Raw genomic sequence first — 6,546 nt, forward strand, 5'->3', positions numbered from 1 at the left:
AGATTAATGCACATCGATGTTGGGTGTTGATTTCATCGACGCCACATAGCCCCCCCCCCCTCCCCCGCACAGTACGGAGTACTCTTGAGAGGCAGGGGTGGTCCAGACCACGGTCAGCTCGACAGCATCGGCGGGGAGCTGTGTGGGTAGATGTTGTGAACCTGGAAGTCGTTGAAGCGAGCCGGGCGTCATACTGGGCTTGCTGGTCATGTGGCGACAGGTAGGCTGGCGGTTTGTGGGTGGAACGGAGCGATGACGACGATGTCTCTAGCGGGCTTGGCGAACACATGAAGCATGTCCAAGTCGACGTCGGGTGGGAGTGGAAAACATTTCACCAGATGGCAGGGAATGGCAGAGGTTGTGTCATGAGCACTGGATAAAGAGAAACACACGACGAACAGCGTATAAACGCACAGTATTATTGAGATGTCATGGATTATGTCCGGGGGAACAGGCACAAACACCTCGAGTGAGGGCACGTCCAAGATGGGGGGGGGGGGGGGGGCATGAGAAACCTCGACAGGGTGAGGCAGGCGATGGTGGAGAAGTCGAAGGGCCCGGCGGTGAGGTTGTGATCGTAGGTAAGCTCGACGTTGGGCGCATGTGGTCACTCAACGGAGTGCATGAGACCGGAGTAGAGGGCGAGGTCAGAGGAGAGCTCGACAATTGGAGCTGGAAGTCACTCGACCGAGTGTGTAAGTCCGACGTGGAGGGAGTGGTCGGAGCATCGTGAGCCACGACAGTGAGTGGCGTGGTTGTAGCCGGAAGGGGGGTAGAAGATGGCTCGACAAGAGCAGGCTTAAGTCTGTTGAGAGAGACTGTAACAGCCGAATCTTTCATCTGCATGTCAGAGGTGTTGGCTGGGCACCGGAGAACTCAGTACGGGCCGGTATATGGAGGATGGAGGGGAGCACGAACAGTTTCATCTCGGAGCATGACATACTCGCAATTGTCCAGAGATTTCGGGATGTGAACCTTAGGGCGGGAGTGGCTGGCGGGCAGAGGGATATAGATGTTGATGAAGTGGCATCTGACGCGGTCCACGAAGCAAGGTAAGTCAGACTGAGGGAGAGAAGCGGAAGGGCTCACAAGTTCGCCAGGGAGAACAATGTTCTGGCCGTATACGAACTCGGCTATTGTGCCTTTGAGGTCTTCCTAAGAGACCGCACGAATGCGGAGTAGCACAAGGGGAAGGGCCTCCATCCATAGAGAGTCGTGGCATCAAAGAGCCGCCTTGAAAGTGTGGTGCCAGCACTCGACTAGCCCGTTACTTTGCAGATGATATGCTGTGGTATGGATGCACCGGATGCCGCAAATGTTACAAATCTAGTTGAACTGGGCCAACTCAAATTGTCTGCCCTGGTCAGTCATGATGATAGCTGGACATCTGAAACGTGATACCCATGACTCGACGAAAGCTCTAGCAACAGTTTCTGCTGTAATATTGTGTACTTTGCAGCGTTGGCACGCGATGCAGGAGCGTGCCCATTGCTGGCAGTCCGTGTTGACATTTCTCCACAAAGTTGCTCTGCTATGAGGCGGGCAGAGGCACAAACACTGGCGTGGGCTAAATTATGCAATGCGTTGAAGACAGCTTGACGGAGCATGGTTGGGATGAGGGGGCGTAATGTGCCAGTACTGTCGTCCCACCAGATCTCACCAGAAATGCCAGGGAAGGTGGTGCGGACAAAGAGTAGTGAAGAGGTAGAGTCTGAAATCAGGTTTTGTGTTTCCTCAGCGGCGGGTTGGAGTTTAGGCAGTTCAGAGAGGTCTAACAGCGAATGGACGGCATCGCCTCATGAAAGAAAATCAGCAACTATATTGTCAGCACCCTTTATGTGTGTCGATGTATCTGAAGCGGCGAGGAGGCAGGTCAGCTGGCGGGTTTGTAATGGCCGCAGCAAGGGGTTTGTGGTCCGTTAAAAGATAGAAAGGACATCCCTCAACATCAGTCTTAAAATGCTTGATCGCTTTGTAGACTGCGAGCAACTCCCTGTCAAATGCGGAATATTTCCGTTGTGCATGGGTGAGCTTGTGTGAGAAGAACTGCAGAGGTGAAGTTTGGCCATCGATTGTCTGGCTAAGGACAGCGCCAATGGCAGTATCGCTCACGTCTGTGGTGATGAAAATCTGTGAATTGGGATGAGGATGCACGATGGTGTAGGCCTCAGCAAGAAGATTTTTGAGGGCAGTGAAAGAGTCAGTCATAGTAGGGGTCCATGGAACGGTACGAGATCGAGAAGTGTTGGTACCTGCCAAGGCGTCCGTCAGTGGAGCCTGAATCTCTGCAGCCCAAGGTAGATGTCGGCGATAATTAACAGTCCCCAGAAGGTGCCAGAGCTCTTTGAATGAGGAAGGTCTAGGTAGGTTTAGAATTGTTTGTACTTTCTCAGGGGGCGGTGAAATGCCGTCGGCAGAGACCCGAAAACCAAGAAAAGTGACAGCGGGTTGATGCAGCTGCAATTTGTCCTGGTTGGTCTCGATGCCTGCTGCCGTGAGAGTGTTCGTAACAGTTTGCACATGTCAAATGTTGTCCTCGACGGAGGAGCTGAACACAAGAATGTCATCAAGATATGCAAAGCAGAATTTTAGGTTGAATAACACTTCGTTGATGAAGCATTGCCAGGTCTGGGTTGCGTTTTTCAAACCGAAGGGCATGGATCGAAACTGAAATAACCCGATCGGGGTGGTGATTGCTGTCGTCTTGATGTCTTCAGATGCCATGGGGATCTGGTGGTAGGCCCGTTTGGAATCAATGACGGAGAACGTGGTTGCACCTGCGAGGGAACTGGTAAAGTCAGTAATATTGGGTATGGGGTAGGTATCCATAATTGTTCGTGCGTTTAGTGGACGGTAGTCTCCACACATGCGCCAGGACCCGTCTTTCTTGCGTGGCATATGTATGGGTGTAGACCAGCTACTGGCAGAGGGTTCAATGACACCGGAGCTTAGTAGTTCAGAAATCTGATTTTTAAGGTCGGAGAGGCGCTCGGGACAAAGTTGACGTGGTTTACTGGTATTTGGGGGACCTGGCGTGAGGCGAAGCTTGTGAACCATGCCATTGGTGACGACGGAAATGTTGCCGGCAGCACAGGAGGCGGTTTGTTTACAACGTGTGGCGGGCGGGGCAGGCGAGGCGTGGTCGTGGTGTTCGGAGTGACTCGGTGGATCCAACGGCAGCCGAGGCGGCAAAGTGTCCCAGGAGTCAACGTGACAAGATGGCCGCCGGCCCAAAGCACTGGCACCGTAAGCGGTAGAGCCCGTGGGCGGTTAGTGAGTCCATTGTCTGAGAGCACGGTTTGTGGCAGCGCAGTCGTGGGCGAATCGCTTGGTGCGAGTGCACTGTTTGTGTTGTCAGTGGCGGTCGCACGGTGGCGCGCAGGAGCCGAAGTTGCATAGTTTGAGGTGCTGTCCACGAGGGGCGGGGGAGCCGTCTGTTCAGGAGCACGTGACGCTCGTCGCGCTTGCGCACTTGTGTCCAGCCGAGTGTCAAACGTTGCCATGTTAGGGGGGTGTGGCCCTGCGAAACTGTCAGTACACATTATGGCAGTCTTGATAGCACAGTTGCTAGGGGTAGCGGGAGGTAAACACACTGAGGCTCGATTACTGGGACTGCAAGCAGATTTGGCGCACTTACTGACCTTGCTTTGTCCTTGCTGTAGTGTCTGTAATTCCTTTGCTGCATCAGAGAGCTGGAGCTGTGTTTCGTGGAGCCGGAGGGAGAGCTCAAAGTTTTCCTTGCATAGGCGAGCGATGTGTTCAAGCTCAACAAGGCACTTGTGTGTGGTTTCTTGTAACGTCGTTGAGAGAGATGAGCGTGTACGGATGAGATGAACCCGGACCGATGTGTCATGGGGCGGGGTTGTTCGATGGAGCACAGGGGAAGTGAGTCTTGGACGGACGATGAATCACGGTGTTTTGCACTAGGTCCGGTGAAAGTTTGTGGTGTCGCAAGAAGTCAATGCCTAGTGGGTTTGTCAATTTCACACACTAAAAAGTCCACTCGAGTTTGCAGTTTATGGAGAGTGAGACGACGTGGGGAGTTGAACCCGAAAATTGTAATTTAGTTGAATTCACGGCTTTCAGTGAAGTATGGTGAGGGCAGATGTTCGACAACACTAAGGACATAGGCAGCAGCGAAACATCGACGCCTGTGTCCACTAGGAAAAGGTATCCCAACGAAATGTCTTTAATATAAAGTCGTCCATTATTATCCGATTGTTCCCGGACAGAATGGAGCACTGGGGGGTGTCTGTCATGTTATGCACAGGAGGCGGCACCCGGACCTATCTGCGATTGCTGTTTGGGAAGTAGCAGGGTGGTCTGCAGCTCCATGCCGCCTCACCAAACCGTGTGTGGAAGTAACAGTATGGGTAGTGCGGTTGCATTTCCTGCGGAATGTTTGTTGCCAGTGGCGGTGGCCGAGGTTTGGTGGCCGCAGCAGGTTCGGTTGCAGGAGGGAGCGTGACCATGGGTGGAGCCAGTTCCATCCCAGTAGCTTGTTTACTGCTTCCTGGAGTGAGTGGAACAGTTGGCATAGTACGAACCCGGCCGTGTCCGGCAGCGGAGCAATGAGCCTGAACACGAGACTTGTCAGGTAGGCAGTGGCTGGCGAAATAGAGCAGTGATACATCATGTAGCTTGTCAGCAATTGAAAATTCTTTGCTCAACAGGTTCAGGAGACCTTTGAGCCAGAGCAAAGGGGATGTGACGAGATAGTTTATCTGACCAGACAGCAAGTAGAGCTGTGTCAGAGAATAGATCAAGGGCACGTAGCCGTCTCCAGAGCTGGGAAGGTTTGTCGTTGCCTAATTACTCGATGTGGAGCACTTGCCATATTGCTGCCTCAGTTGAGTGTGCAAGCCGACGTAGAACTGTCTTTTTGGCTAGAGTGAACCGGGTAGATGAGTCCGGGGCATCGACCAGGTCAGCAATCAAGTCCTCCTGGTCATGCAGGTGGGTCATGAGGCACAGAAACCTGGTTGACCCGTCGAGTTTGTAATGGTCGAACACTTCGTCCACAATTTTGAACCAGGTTGTTGCTCTGTCGGGATTAAATGGCGGCAGCTTCGGTAAGCGTTGTAAAATGTTCGGAATAACAGGTTGAGTTGAGTTTGTCAGGGCACTGATTGAATCGAGCTGTTGTTGCTGTAGTATTCCAGGAGAGTGAACCTCCTGGGGATGTGGCAATGACGGCTGTTCGGGTGGCAATGTGAAGGTGACATGTTGTGGTTGAGTGTGATCCATCACGACGCAGAAGGCCGAAGCAGGTGAGACACTGTAATGTGTCGATTGTGGTTGCGGAAGCTCAACATGTTGCAGGTGTGTTGGGATTGACGCGTCGCGGAAGACCGATGCGGATGAGACACCGAGATGTGCCGAGAATGGTAGCGGAAGCTCGACTGGAGCCAGCGCAGGGGTGACAGGTGAGAAAAAGTTCAAAATTTGAGAATGTGTGTTAGTCCACAGAAAGCTCGACGTATGATCAGAGCCGAGGCCACCTGTATTGCAGGGATGCTGTGGAGGAGCGGGCTGTCCAGAAGCACAGTGCGGGAAATGATGTCGAACGTGGGATGGAATGTGTGAATATTCACTGTTCATAGTCACTCCACTCAAAACGGTGTGCAGATAAGATGAATGTCGTGGCACAAAACACTGAGGCGTAGCAGTTGGAAGGAGGTGGATGTCAGGCACAGATAACAAGTTATTGTTGCTGTTGCAGGCTGAGGTATCGAAGTAGAAAGGCATGTGCTGATGCTGGACTGAGGCAGGCGCAGCGTGGTCGGGTGCTGAGGAGGTAGTCTTATGAACGAAGCAGTTCCAGCCACGTGGCAGGTATCCACGTGGTACTGCACAGATTGTGGCGTGGCAAATCGTTGTCCTGGCAGTAGTAGGTTGTCTGACGAAGCATTTGCAGAAATCGGCATTGGTACCACACTGCATGGAGATCCATAAGAGGTAACTGCACAGTCAATGAGGGAGGGCACATGTGGTGGGAACAAAGGCGTTTGATAGCCGGAGCCATGCGCACTCCTTACCTCACTTATTGTTGCACTCTCAAAAATGTCAAGCAAAGTCGGTGAAATCATCGAGAAAGAGGCATCATGTTGCAGTCCTGGCGGGTGTACATTGCCCGCAATACGATGCATGTCAATCACAAAATCCAGCATTAGGCGCTGGGCCAAAGTCATTGTTCGAATGCTGTGTCGATGTAATACATGCAAACATAACCGACGTGGAGGTCGCGGACACAGTAAAACGGCGAAAACGGAAGACGTTACAACTTGGGTTCCCTAGTGAGGAGGATTATCGGGTTGGTAGCGATAGTTCATTTATTAACCTTAACACATACAAGGATCACAAAGAACTGACTTGAACATGGCGGAACAGCCAAAGATAATGCTTAGAGTCCAAAGATGAATGCATATTGATGTTGGTGTCGATTTCATCGGTGCCACAATATTAAGCTATCTTTGTAACCAGTCAATGGAATATTTCCTGCATGGTTGAAATATGCTGAAGTTAACCCACTGTTTAAGAAGGGAG

This window comes from Schistocerca piceifrons, chromosome 1 (assembly GCF_021461385.2).
Source record: "Schistocerca piceifrons isolate TAMUIC-IGC-003096 chromosome 1, iqSchPice1.1, whole genome shotgun sequence".
Taxonomy (NCBI): Eukaryota; Metazoa; Arthropoda; class Insecta; order Orthoptera; family Acrididae; genus Schistocerca; species Schistocerca piceifrons.